General features: G+C 45.6%; 1 protein-coding gene and 1 pseudogene across 5 annotated transcripts in view; both read right to left on the bottom strand.

Annotated features, from left to right (window-relative positions):
- The window catches only part of LOC147434303 (flowering time control protein FCA-like), a 121,942-nt gene that overhangs the window by 24,200 nt on the left and 82,879 nt on the right, over nucleotides 1-14,863 (bottom strand). The window lies entirely within an intron of this gene.
- LOC147434304 (uncharacterized) lies at nucleotides 11,988-14,417 on the bottom strand (annotated as a pseudogene).

The following is a 14,863-nucleotide window of genomic DNA, read 5'->3' as shown; positions in this document are numbered from 1 at the left end:
CAGGAGCTGAGTAGATGGGCAGAGCGAGAGGGCATACGAGCACCAGGGCAAGCAGGATTCAAGAGAGGTTTTTCCACTCTTGACCAGATTCCGACACTCAGAGCTATTATTGAGGAGGGTAGACACCATGGCAAGAGGATCTATTGTAGCTTTGTGGATTTCCGCAAAGCTTTTGACACAGTACCGAGAGCCAGACTTATACGCAAACTACAGGACGTGGGTGTGCCTATAGAGTTGATATGGGGTATTTTGGCTTTATATAGGACAGTGATGAGGCGGGTACGCACTACTAAGGGAATGTCTGACATGGTCCACTCCACTATTGGAGTGAAGCAAGGATGCCCCCTATCTCCGACTCTTTTTTGGGATGTATGTGGATGAGTTTTCAAGACTATGTAGAGCGTCAGGGAGACAACTAGCAGGGACATGGATTCCGTTGTTACTATATGCTGATGATATTGTGTTGATTTCTGACTCTGCAGAGGGGATGCAGCGTCATTTAGATGCTTTGCGCACATTTGCTCGTGACAGTGGATTGTCTGTCAACACCCACATTTACGTATAGCCAGGAGACTGTGGAGTAAACAGATGCATATACCTATCTTGGGGTAGTTTTCAGTGGACTGGTCTTTTCACTGAGGAGAGCATCATAGCCTAGACTGATGAGAGCCTATGCAGCCTTGGGAGGACTGCAGAAGGATGTGTTCGCAGGTTCAGTTTCAAGAACCGACAAAGCTCTGGCTTTTTGACACTCTAGTAACTTTAGCTATGCTATACGGAGTTGAGGTATGGGGACCCTCAGTAGACCATCATGGGAGATCTGGCAGCACAGATGGATGGAGATATATGGAGAGGCCTTTGGTCTCTATGATCACTCGGATGATTCGGGCTAAGGCCTCTTGCCCTGGAGTCATCTCGACAACTAACGCTACAAGGCAATACAGCATGTTGGTATGGACAGATGACAGCATGGTTTCAGCTTGGATAGATTGCCTCCATTTCAATACTCCCCCTTGTCTTTCACACGGAAAGAGATCACCAGACTCAAACGCCAGGATCTCATTCAACTAGATACCAGAAGCACATGGATACAACCGACACAGGAGTTGGGCACAAAGATAACCTTTTACAAAGAGCATCTTCTCCAACTCACGGAGGACGGTGTTGTGACTAGGCGTGCATACATGGATACGCACCTATCTCATGGGATACGATGCGCTATTGGGCAGATACGCACATCCTCACACCTGCTCCAGATCGAGACCAGTCGATTTCCAAGGGTACCAGCCCAATTAAAAATAGATTTGGTTACAATGCAAGAGGTGGCAGCATAGAACCCGCTAGGAGTGGCAAGACTACTGATCAACGCAAGTGAACTGTGCGACCGCGTTACAGGGGCGGGCCTCCGGAAACGCATTCGAGTACGAATCTGGTATCGGCCAGAAACAATGCAATGAAAGAGTTTTTTTTTCCAATTATTAGTGCAGCGAAGGGAAAGCAAAAAAGAAATTTACCGCCTTTCCTATGCTTTGCCCTCGTCAAGCCGATGAAACGGGGCTCTGCTTGCCTTTCTCAGCAGCAATGAACTGGAGGGCACCATCCCTAAGAGCTTGCCAAGCAAGCAACAAGGCAGATTGCCCAGCGCTGAGAACGGTTATGAATTCGTTTCACAACTGCAGCCTGCGCAAATAAACAATCTAGTAAACAGGGACCAAGATACGATGCGCTATTGGGCAGATACGCACATCCTCACACCTGCTCCAGATCGAGACCAATCGATTTCCAGGGGTACCAGCAGGGACCAAGATATGTCACCTATGTCGCTTAGAGCCAGAGACAGAGCTGCACTACACATGTCATTGCCTGGCGTAATATGAGATACAAGGCTGCTTCCACTGTCTGTTCAGAGAGGTTTTTGGACCATTCTCTAGAGTCATGAGATACGAGGATCAGAGGTGTCTAGGATTGTTCCTACTAGAGATGCACAGACTTAGGGAGAGCTAGCTGAGGACATCAAGGGCATAGTAACAGGGAATGGCCGTTTTCAGGTCTCCGTTCCCCGTTCCCATTCCAAGATCCCGTTCCGAATCCCCGTTCCGTGTTTCAAACGTGAGTACCTGTAACAGGGAATGGCATTTTGTTCGGCGTTCCCGTTCCGCGTTCCCGTTCCGGTTTCCCATTCCTGGTAACTATGATCAAGGGAGCGACAGTCTCAGAGACAGATCACAAATTTCTTTACACCAGCCAGGAGAGAGCCAAAGGAGCAGTTATCACAACAGATCTCAGAGCCCACCCACACTAGAGGTACGTTGATTGATCAAGCCATTGAGCTAGGCAAATCCAGACGCCCACGACCTCGAGGGATCTCCCACCATCGACGAAGGCTGCAGCAGAAGATCCAGATCACTCTAGCTCGACATGCAAGACGCCCAACCAGAGTACTAACCATGGAGAATGTTGATGAGATTCGACAGGGGCCAATGAGAGATTTCATTTGAACCCATCCTCCCCCCCCCCCCCTTTCCCTCTGTCTCATTTCAACTACGGATCAGCTTTACATTCATTTCCTTAGTGGTTTAGTGATTTTTAGTCTTGGTTCTTTATTCTTTGTACTTTCTGTTGTGAGAGGGATGGAAACACACAGAACGCCTCTATAACGACCTGACACACACTCTTGGGAAGATACACAAACACACTGTGGGGCACCACTCGGCTTACACAACACACCTGGCCCAGACAGGGAACACACCTATGGAGTGAGAGGAGAAAGACTATCCGTTTACCCACTCCACACAGAGAGATACACACACGCACACGCACACACACACACACCCAAACAACTCAGCTCAAAAGAGAAGAATTTCTTATGTTTATTTACAAATGAGCTTGGGCCAACACCAATGGGGCAAATAGCTCACACAATATGGGTAAAATAAGCCAGATACAATCACAACTGGAGCAGAAGCTTCGCTCATAGGAGAAACTTACACAGCCAAAACAACAGAAAAAGAGGGAGGAATTTGGCAAAATGGACAACGCCATCGCGTCCGGAACTGCCCAAAACCCCAGCCTACAATGTCAAAGTGCTCAAATCCGACCTCGGATGAGTAGTTTACGGCCAAAATAGGCTCCAAAAACCCCAAAAACACACCTGCTCAAATCCTTCCTCTCCTCCACGTTTTTGCTGGTCTTCTCTCTGTTTTTTCAGTTCCCACACTTAGCTTTATTAGTGGTACCCTTGGCCTTTTAGATGACCTCAAACGGACCCCGAACATGCCAAAAACTAACCTCGCAGTGCATAGTTGTCACCTTTTTGCATCATCCGCACACCTGGAACTCAGCTTTTTCTAATAATGTGTCTCGCAACCACGTGAAGTGGCCCCAAAATATGGTCCTCATGATGACCTTTCTGCATAATTATCACAAGAAAACACCAACGTTGTGCCCGTACTCATCCACGTGTAGGTATTGACCCCATTCGACCTTCTGACGCCACTAGATGCCATCTGACGCACCTGCTTACATCATGTCGTCGGCCCGCGGATAGCTTCCTCAATAAGTTTTACGCGCTACCAACTCCTCATTATTGTAGAAAAAACACACTGATACTGGTAATAGTGAAAATCGATGCACTATGTACATGCTGTCCTACCTGTACACATGTGGACCCCACGTAACCACCTGGCTATGGAAAATGGGCAATTCTTTATTCGATGCACCATGCATGTGTATGTACATATACGCAATCCCTTGCTCCAGAAAACTCCTGACATAATTTGCCCAAGCACCAGTAAAAAGCGATATGAGACTCGCAGCGTCACAAGTCTCCTCATCCCTCACACACATTACGTGCTCCACAGACAGCTCATCTTGCTCCACCATCATTAACCTGGCATGATATAATTTAAGACGCAATCCATTTACCCTTGACTTATGTAGAACCCCATCCAGGTTAACCAACTGATATGTACCATTCGGAAAACACTCCAGTACCTTGAAAGGGCCTTCCCACTTAATTTGAAACTTCTTTTGGAAGATGTTGTCTAGCTTATTGTTGTAGCGCAAAACCAAGTCATGCTTCTTGATACCCTTACTTTTGACCTTTTCATTTATCTTTTCCAAAGCCTTATCCTGCATCTGCCCATAATGTTCCAATGCACTCATCCTATCCAGCTGAACCTCTTGTAACTGCAAAAGCCTCTCTTTGAATGCATCACTAGGCGGCCCAAGCAACTTTTCTAACATCTTTAATACAGGCAACTCTACTTCCACAGGCAATAGTGCTTCCTTTTCATATACCAAATGAAATGGAGTAAACCCTGTACATGTCTTCACCGAAGTACAGTAAGCCCATAATGCACTAGGCAATTCCAAATCCCAATTCTTTCCTTGGTGCTCTGTCACTTTCGAAAGAATTTGTACCAACTCACCATTGAATCTTTCATTTAAGCCATTACACTGCGGATAATAAGGAGTGGTATGCTGGTGCCTAATCTTCATCTTCGCGCATAAAAAATCTAGCACTTTAGCTCTAAATCCTGGCCCCTTATCCGAAAGTAGCTCTAGTGGCACGCCAAACTTGCAACATATTTCCTCGCAAATTTTGCCACATCCTTTGCAGTGATCTGTTTTACCGCTATAGCCTCTGTCCACCTAGAGAGAGAGTCCACTGCAGTCAAAATATAGCTTTTGCCCCTGCTTGTGATTGGTAATGGGCCTATTGCATCAATCCCCCACTTTTCAAACACATCAAAGGCCATAATGGTTTTTCGTAGCTCTGGCTTCAACACTCTTCCCAAATGCTTGAAACCTATTGCAAGACCTACACCAATGGTGAACATCCTTGTGCAAACTAGGCCATACATACCCCTCTTGCAAGATCTTATGCAAAGTGATCTTTAGAGCAAAATGGCCGCCACATGTGCCTTCATGATTGTATTCCAACACTCTATAAACTCCTCCCGCCAAGGTACACATCTCAACACAAGATCAATCCCTTTCATGTACAAGACATCACCAATCAATTTGTACCTGTATGCTCTACGCACAAAGCCATACTTCTTAGACTTCTGAATCTCCTTTGGAATGATTCCTGTTAGCAAAAACTCCTCTTCTTGAGCCAAACTTTCCCGGCAATGATAAAGAGGTAAAGTGGTCCTCAACACAAATAGCTCCCCAATCATGCTTTGAGTTGCTTCATGTGCTTCTCCATTTAGAGAACGTTCAATGTGTCTGCTGCTCCATGCTTCAAACTTTTTTAGCAGTCCTTTAATTCTGAAACACATTTCCTTCAATGAGCTGTTCTTGCTCTTCCACACACCCAGCACTTGCTTCACCGCTAACAAGGCATCACCTTTTATGCTCAACCTTCGAACCCCATGCTTCAAACAAATGTGTAATCCGGCTTCCAAAGTAGCATATTCAACCTCATTGTTACTATGAGCATCCAATTTGAACCCTCTCTTGCACACTAGATTCCCCTCTGGATCGTAGAGTGCTATACCGGATCGTAGAGTGCTATACCCCCTGAAGCTGCATCATGGCTCTTTCTGTATGAGCCATCAAAGAACAACGCATGTGCATTGCTGATCTGTGGCACTTCTTCAACTACCTTTCTCACCACCTCTTCCTTAACAATAAGGAGATTCTCCTTGTAGGTCAACAAATCGGCTAGGGTAGCCCTTGTACTGTCTTCCACTAGAAAAGAGAACTCAAACTCTTGCAACTCAATCACCCATTTCTTCACCACATTTGACATGTTAGTGCCATTAATTAATTGTGGCAAAAAAGCATAACTCGTCAAGAAAACAAAAGGACGTGGTAGCAAGTAATGACGAAATCGTCGACAAGCAAATATTACACTGGCCATCACTAGCTCTACTTCCGAGAACTTTCTCTCTACTACCAACTTCACTCGGTTTGCACAATACACTGGCCTCATATAATGGCTTCTCTTTCCCTTTTGCAATAGCATGGCTCCAATGGCATCATCCCCTACTGATGGATTTACATAAAACACTTGCTCCCAATCAGGAGCCTGCATGGCTGACAACCCCCCTAACACCTCTTTCACCTCTTGAAACACTTCTTCACACTTGTCATCCCATTGCAATGGATCATGCTTTGCCACTTGTAATGGATAAAGAGGCTGAGAAGACAATGGAATAAACCGTGCCATGTACTTCACTTTGTGTATAAAGGTTGCCAATTGCTTTGTACTCGTATGTGTTGGAAGAAGAATAATAGACTTAACCTTTTCTGGATCAGCCTCAATGCCATTTTCTGACACCATATGGCCCAATAACTTCACCCTTGGCTGTGCTAGATGACATTTCTTTGGATTTAGTTGTCCTCCACATTCATCATATCGAGCCAATACCATCTGCAGTTTCTCATGGTGTTCAGCCCTACTGCTATAGACACAGAAGTCGTCCATAAAAGCTTTAACACAACTACCAATGAATGGTGCCAATACCCAATTTGCTCTCTCTTGATAAAAGGATGGTCCATTTGTCAACCCAAATGGCAATACAGTGTAACAATAGCAGCCCCATGGCGTAATAAAAGCTGTCTTTGTACGGTCTTTAAGAGCAATCTTCACTTGAAAATAGCCTGAAAAACCATCACACACATTGTACCTCTCATAACCTGCCACTGAATCCAAGATCTGATCGATGAATGGAAGAGGATATGGGTTCTTCTTAGTGGCTGCGTTTAAAGGTTTAAAATCTACACAAATCCTCCACTTCCCATCCTTCTTTGGATTGACTACTACTGGACTCACCCATTCTGTTGTCTCCATTGGGACTATGAACCCTGCCTTCAATAGCTTGTCCACCTCTTCCCGCAAGGCTTCCATCTACTCTTGGCCCATCCTTCTTAGCCTTTGCCGCACTGGCGTAGCACCTTCTTTCAGCTCTATATGCATCTCTTCACCCTTGAACCCTCTGATCTCTTCATATCAAGTAATGAACAGATCAGGAAAACTAGCCAGCATGTGCAAATATATCTCCTTCTCCATAGCTGAGAGCTCTCCACTGATCATTTGTGTCATCAATTCCTGCTTCTTTGACGATTCAACCTTGGTCTGCATTAGCCCTTCAATCACTTCATAAGGCCCTTCATTTTCATCTTCAACCTCATTCGCAAATGCGACTACACCAAGCTCCTAGATTCCTTTGTCCATCAAAAGAAATGCAACATCAGCATCCTCATCACTGTTGGTACTACTATCACTGTCCTTATCAGTCATTGTGGAATAGTCTTCATCACTAGACTCATCCTCATCTTCATAAAGCTCCTCCAACCGTTTCCTTGTGTCCATATTGTAAAGCTTCTTGGCACCTGTCTTTCGATAGAGGCTAATAGTACCACGTCTCCAATCTTGAACAGCTCCTACTGCACGTACCCATGGTCTACCCAATATAATAGGATATGCTCCGAACCTCGCTGGCATCACATGAAAATCAACCACTGCCTTTGCATCATATGCTTCCACTTATAAGCTCTTTACAACACCCAAACATTTTACTTTCTGATAGTTAACCAATCTAATCCGAAGCCCTGACACCCCAGTCACTCTGAGACCCATCTTCTCAACGCATGAGTGTGTTATGACACATATTTGGGCTCCACCATCCACATAACCTTGTCCTAGATTTTTTCTTTTATGCCACATCTACAATTGGGCAAATGTCTGGTAGCTCATCCATTCCCAACACCTTTACTGAACCTCTCTCTGACTCTTTCTCCATTAGGTTAACCATCCTCTTCCACTGTCGCTTTAGCTTAGGCACCATCTCTATAAACTGCCCAAAAGTAACATCTGTCTTTCTGCTTGTCAGATACTCCTGCAAGTCATAGCTTAATTGCCCATCCCCTAGTGGAAAATCTGAAACATGAAACTTGCGACGAGCTCTCCTTTTCCTCTTGGCTTTGACATCCTCGCCTTCATGGCTCTTTCCCTTCTTGCTAGGACCTGGGGCACTTCTTCCTTCCTTTTCCTCTGTGGTCCTCTTCCCAATAGGCATCACTAATGTATCCTCTAGCTTTGATGTCTTCTCCAAGGTGGCTACACTGTCTTTCCCTTTTCCTCATGGGTTAATCCACTGGTTCCTTCATCTCCCTTAATTTCAATGCCATAATCATTTGACCTAGTTAGCACCTGTCTTGGCAATGGATACATGTCCACCCATCCTTGGTGGCTTATCACATTGTGGGCTGATGTGGCCCAACTCTCCGCAATTATAACATGTGGGCGTCTACCTCCAGAACCTGCCATTGCTTTGTCCACCACCATTCATGGGTCTTTCCTCACCTCCTGGCTGATTTCCAAACCTCCCTCGACCTCGATTATTTCCCACTTGACCTAGCATGTTAAGACTGAGATTCTTCATCAAATCTACCACTTGCCTCATGTCTTGCCTTAGCCCATCATCTTGCATTGTTGTAGTGACCACTGGTGGCATAACCTGAAGAGTAACAACAATCACTGGTTCATGATGAACCCCTAGCATGCGACCTTGTAAAAACTCTATAGGTTGAAATTCAGACCTCATGGGCAAAGACTCTACTCCTAGCTAGCTCATTTTTCTCAGCTTCCACTCTTTGTTCCTTGCTACCTCCAATGCATCTTCATATGTCCTAGGCTTCTTTAGCTCCACTCTCCAACGTATATTCTCCCAAAGACCAGCCAAGAACCTGTCCTTCTTCATCATGTCAAGCGGGGGTACCTATGGTGCTAAGACCTTGCACATCCTCTCCCATGCCAATGAAAACATGCGTATGTAGGCATCTACTGGCTCACCCTCCTTTTGCACTAAAGCCTGTACTTCTTGCCACACTTTTTCAGGATCTTCTATCTTCACAAACTCCACTTCCAATCCATACCTTAGATTGTCCCAACTCAATCTTACAGGCGGATCAGCCACATGCAACTCCTCTTCAAATGCTTTGGACCAGACTCGTGCATCACTCTTAAAACAAATTTGGAGAAGGCGTAACATCTGCGCCGAGTCATGAATCTGGTTGCTAATGCACGCAACCTCCATCTTTTCTAAAAAGTCTTCCACATCTTCATCACTTCTTCTATGAAACTCCGGATAAGAGAAAGCCATGGATACCCAAGTTTAATGCTTTAAGAACACCTTCGAACACACGTGCAAGAACCCAAAACTTTTGACTGACTCAATTCCCAGAAACTTCAATGGTGCTCAACTTTAGATAAGGACAAATACATGCACATCAAATGAGTTTTCATAGTTAATCATTGGAATTACAACAAGCAAAGGACATTCCAGGATCTCTCGTAATCTTCTTGGCCCGAACATAAAGACTATGCGCTGCTGGAAAAAAAATCTTCTTGAACACATGAACATTTATCTGGATTCTTTGAGTTAAATGAAAAGGAGTGAATTGAGGACCATTTTGATCATCCATTAAAGTCAACCATGCAGCTCCCAAGAAAGCACACCTGTCTTATCCTCTCATTTTTCCAAAATTTCAGCAACATAACAACATAAATGGCTCAAAAGACCAAAAAACCAACCATCACAATTTGAAAAAAATTTGGCAGAGTTTCCCCAGAAGTAGAGCAATGTGAACCCAAAATATAGATTGTATATGTATGCATAAACTGCCAACAACAGAACCCGAGCATCAAGGAGGAATCACTAGTACATAACCTATGCCGAGGTCACAAAAAGAGTGCTCCAGCTACCTATATCACCGAAACGATCTCCACATTTGAGAATCCCCCAGCTCAATAAAACCTCACGCTATCGACCCTCACACGAAGGCTTATGCAAATCTTGTATAGTCAAGTCTCAGAAATGACTATCTTCCAGACCAAGTCTCAGAAATGACTGGGACTGCCAAATAAAACCAAATATGGCTCCACAAAGGCGTACAATGGCAGTTTCCACAAGTAACGTACAATCCAGCAGACAATGCGCTCAAACAGGCGCCAAATGATACATACCCACAACAACTGCAAGTGACACCACTGCTAGTATATCACTGTACTCCAGCTACCTGTTCCTGTGTGCATCACTTATACCTCTACCTGTCCCTGTAACCTGTAACATGTAATCTGTAACCTGTAGTCTCGAATCTCGAAGCTTGAAGCTCGAAGCAAAAGGTACTCGAAGAAGATCCTCAGTGGAGGCACCAAAAGAATGTGAGCGGGATGAAAATACACAGAACGCCTCTATAACGACCTGACACACACTCTTGGGAAGATACACACACACTATGGGGCACCACTCGGCTTACACAACACACTTGGCCGAGACAGGGAACACACCTATGGAGTGAGAGGAGAGAGACTATCCGTTTACCCACTCCACACAGAGAGATACACACACACACACCCAAAAAACTCAGCTCAAAAGAGGAGAATTTCTGATGTTTAGATACAAACGAGCTTGGGCCAACACCAATGGAACAAATAGCTCACACAATATGGATAAAATAAGCCAGATACAATCACAAACTGGAGGAGAAGCTTCGCTCATAGGAGAAACTTACACAGCCAAAACAGAAGAAAAAGAGAGAGAAATTTGACAAAATGGACAACGCCATCGCGTCTGGAACGGCCCAAAACCCGAGTCTACAATGTCAAAGTGCTCAAATCCGACCTCGGATGAGCAATTTACGGCCAAAACAGGCTCCAAAAACCCCAAAAACACACCTGCGGCTGTCCTTCCTCTCTTCTCCACGTTTTTTTTTTGTCTTCTCTCTGTTTTCTCAGTTCCCACACTTAGCTTTATTAGTTGGATACCCTTGGCCTTTTAGATGACCTCAAACGGACCTCGCAGTGCATAGTTGTCACCTTTTTCCATCATCCGCACACCTGGCACTCAGCTTTTTCCAATAATACGTCTTGCAACCACGTGAAGTGGCCCCAAAATATGGTCCTCATGATGACCTTTCTGCATAATTATCACAAGAAAACACCCACGTTGTGTCCATACTCATCCACATGTAAGTATTGACCACATTCGACCTTCTGACGCCACTAGATGCCATCTGACGCACCTGCTTACCTCATGTCGTCGGCCCGCGGATAGCTTCCTCGAGAAGTTTTACGCGCTACCAACTCCTCATTATTGTAGAAAAAACACACTGATACTGGTAATAGTGAAAATCGATGCACTATGTACATGTTGTCCTACCTGTACACATGTGGGCCCCACGTAACCACCTGGCTATGGAAAATGGGCAATCCTTTATTCGATGCACCGTGCATGTGTATGTACATATGCGCAATCCCTTGCTCCCAAAAACTCCTGACACCTTACTCAGACGTGGTATCAGACTCGCCAATTGTAATTTTTTGGTCTCATAGGTCATTTTAGCCTTTCGAAGACATTAATATAACATTTCATCTCTCTCTCTCTCTCTCTCTCTCTCTCTCTCTCTCTCTCTCTCTCTCTCTCTCTCTCTCTCTCTCTCTCTCTCTCTCTCTCTCTCTCTCTCTCTCTCTCTCTCTCTTCCCCGCGAGCTTGGTGTTGAGACAGGACCTTGTGCAGCTATACACCAGGAGAGTCTGGGAGTCACCGGGCTTGGGGACGAAGATGTCAGACTACAGAGCATAGTCACATGGGGACGGGGACGGGCCCCGGGGACGTGGCGGGTCTCGGGGACGAGGACGAGGCAAAACAGGGGACGGGGGACGCGACAAGGGACGCGCTTTGAAAAACACTAATTCTTTGCAAATTTAATACTGAGACAATTGTGAACACTTAGAGCACAAGATTGCAAAGAAAAAGTGGTTTTTGCATTCATATTACATAACACCAAAATATAACAAAGGACGTGCGACGTACGGGACACAGTACACCATTGGTGTGGTGATCAAGCATCAATCATCCTCGCCAAGGGGCAAAACATAACGATGTACAAGTGAAGAGTGGATAAGTAGAGTTTAGCATAAATGAGACTCAAAAAGGAAGGACTCGAGACTCAAGAGATCTAGACTCTAGACTCTACATGTCAGCCCATGGTGCCAACTGAATGTCAACTGGCTCTGCATAGCTCATTTGATCCAAAAAATCATCCTCAAGTGGTGTTGTCTCAATCTCTGCCTCTGGCACCTCTGCATCTATCTGTGTCTCTAGGATAGGATCATCCTCAGCAAGTGCCCACTCCGCGAGATCATCACTTTGATCTGACTTGGAAAGCACCTTCAAATTTGATGAGACATATATGAGATCATTGGCTCTCTGTAAATCAAGACGATTCCTCTTCTTTGAGGCTACATGAGCATACACACTCCAAAGTTGCTCTAAGCAACTCGTAGTGCATGCTTGGCTAAGAATGCGAATACCCAAATCCTGTAAACCGCCCAATCCCGCCCCAAACTCCTCAGCACTCCCCATCTCAAAGCGAGATGCTTGTGCATCGGGCATGTGACATTGAGTTACCTCCGAATCTTGGTCCTTTCCTTTGGGTCGGGCACAAGGCAGGCAAGGATGGTTTGCCAACCATTCATCACCACTTTGTCCTTCCATTGATTCCCTTGTTGGAATTGTGGATCCACTACATAAGAGGCTGCATGAAGAGGAGAATGATAGGCATTCCACCTTGACACACACAATTCTTGGATCTCCTCGTACCTATGTTAGGAAGATTCAAAACAAAGTTAAAACTCAAGCGAGTAAACTTGTAAAGCATAGGGAAAACTTCAAAATGACTCGTGCGACGTGAATACCTATCGGGGTCGGTCACAAGTTTTTCAAGACAGTCAATCATGGTGTCCATGGCCTCATATATCTTGCCGATGCAAGGCTTCATGGAATCCAACACCCGCAAGAGGTGGATCATAAGCTTCACCATTTTGGAGATTGTCTTTACTTCCTCCCACCATTCCGGCATGTCGGCCCGTGCTCGGCATACCACTCCGTTGACACTTTTTGACTCGGGCATTGCCAAGAACTCATCACTAATGAAGAGTCCCCTCAATGCCCCACTACATGAACTCAAGCGATAGGGCATAATAAAGTTGTAGGCGAAGCGAGTCTCCGAGTATTTGAGAAGAGCTAGCTTTGACCTCTTTGAAAATTCAACCCTCACCTATTTAGAAAAATCAAGTTTCAACATTTAAAACGAGAATTGGCCTTCCATATTGAATCTAGATTCGAATTGAAATAAGATTGGTTAACACTTAATGGTTACCTTTTGATGATTATTGACAAAAGTCACCATTGAATTCACATGCTCAATGACGGGGAAAATCCATTCCAAGGCGCCTATATCTTTGAGAAGATTGTTGAGGCAATGAGCCATGCAATATGTGACCGTGGTTTGTGGATAAAGGGATTCAATGATGGCTCCGACGGCACGATTGCTATTTTCTCCATCGGTGACGATGGCAATGCCATCATGCTTTCCCACCTTCTCAATGGTAAGCGCCCACTCCGATGCAAGTACTTGCGCACTCTTCCCGGTCCCCGATGCATCATGCGAGTCAATGAAATACATCTCCCCCCGAGAATATGCCACCACGCCATGAATGGAGCGGCGACGGGTATCACTCCACCCATCCACAATGAGGGATACCCCATTCTTCTTCCATGAAGCCCTTGTGGATGCACATGCCGCCTCCACCATGACTTTCTCCCTGTCAAGAAGAGTGGTGCGCAAGCTCTCCGAAGACGGAGGGACATATGTGGGTCCAAACTCTCCGATCTTCCGTGCCATTTCTTTAAAATATGGAGATCTTTTATGCCAAAAAAAAAGTGTAAATGAGACTTGAGTGATATATATTGTATAAACTAAAGATTAAAGCTTAGCTTGGCTTATCGCGCTGCATTGAAAGCAATATGGTCGTGGTAGAAAAATCTTGCTACGACAACATCTACCTCCTCTTTCAAACTATCTCCAAGAGTTGCTTGCCGCTTGGGTGGACGAAAATGAGGGTCAGATGACGATGAAGGGTTGGTAGAGAGTGCAGGTGGGCGGTCACCGTCGGTGCCGGTTGATGCACAAAATGATGCCGAAGAAGGGGATGCCGATGCTCGGATGAAAGCCGCCGCGGCCATCTCCCTCGGATTCACCGTGCGACGCTTGGTACGATTCTTCTTGGCTTCTTTTATATCTGCAAGAGTCTTCTCAAGATTTAGGAGCTTTTGCTTCTCCTCTTCCGAGCCGGTTTGCGGGCAAAATTGAACTTGATGTCCTTTTTCGTGAAGAAAGTGGGCGCGCAACTTCCTCACAGAACCATTGCGCTCGTAGCCACAACGGCGGCACTTCCACGGCTTGCTTCCACCTCCAACACCGGACTCGGGAGCAATCACCTCACTCCACCATGTCCATGTGAAGTCGGCGGAGGAAGGGGGTTGAGAAGCGGCAGCGGGGCCGGAGGAAGGAGAAGGAGAAGGGCTTAGAGAAGCTTGGAATCCATCTTGAGATGCCATTGATGATAGATATTAGAGAAGGGTTGAAGCGAAGGAAAGAGGAGTAGGACAAAGCTTGATGGGGGAGAGAGAGAGAGAGAGAGAGAGAGAGAGAGAGAGAGAGAGAGAGAGGAACTTCAAGTCTTCAAGGAAGTGGCCTTGAGCCTTGAGGCTTGGGTATGATAGTAGATACTATGAGGCTATGAGCCTTGAGGCTTGGAAGTGGGTGCTCTTAAGTAGAAAGAGCTCCCCCCAAAATGGGGGTTTGAACTTTGAATTTGAAATTTGAAAGACCCCCCAAAAGTGGAATTTTGAAATTTGAAATCCCCCCCAAAAGGGTGCTTTTGAAATTTGAAACCCCCCCCCCCCAAAAGTGGGCGCTTAAAAACCTTTTGAAAGCTGCAACCCCGCCCCCTGCCCGCGTCCCATCCGTGTTGGTCACCGGGGACCCGCATCCCGGGACCCGT

This window comes from Adiantum capillus-veneris, chromosome 19 (genome assembly GCF_014529385.1).
Source record: "Adiantum capillus-veneris isolate H3 chromosome 19, ASM1452938v2, whole genome shotgun sequence".
Taxonomy (NCBI): domain Eukaryota; kingdom Viridiplantae; phylum Streptophyta; class Polypodiopsida; order Polypodiales; family Pteridaceae; genus Adiantum; species Adiantum capillus-veneris.
Note: the sequence above shows the minus strand (reverse complement) of the source record. Positions and strands in the feature narration are given on the sequence as shown.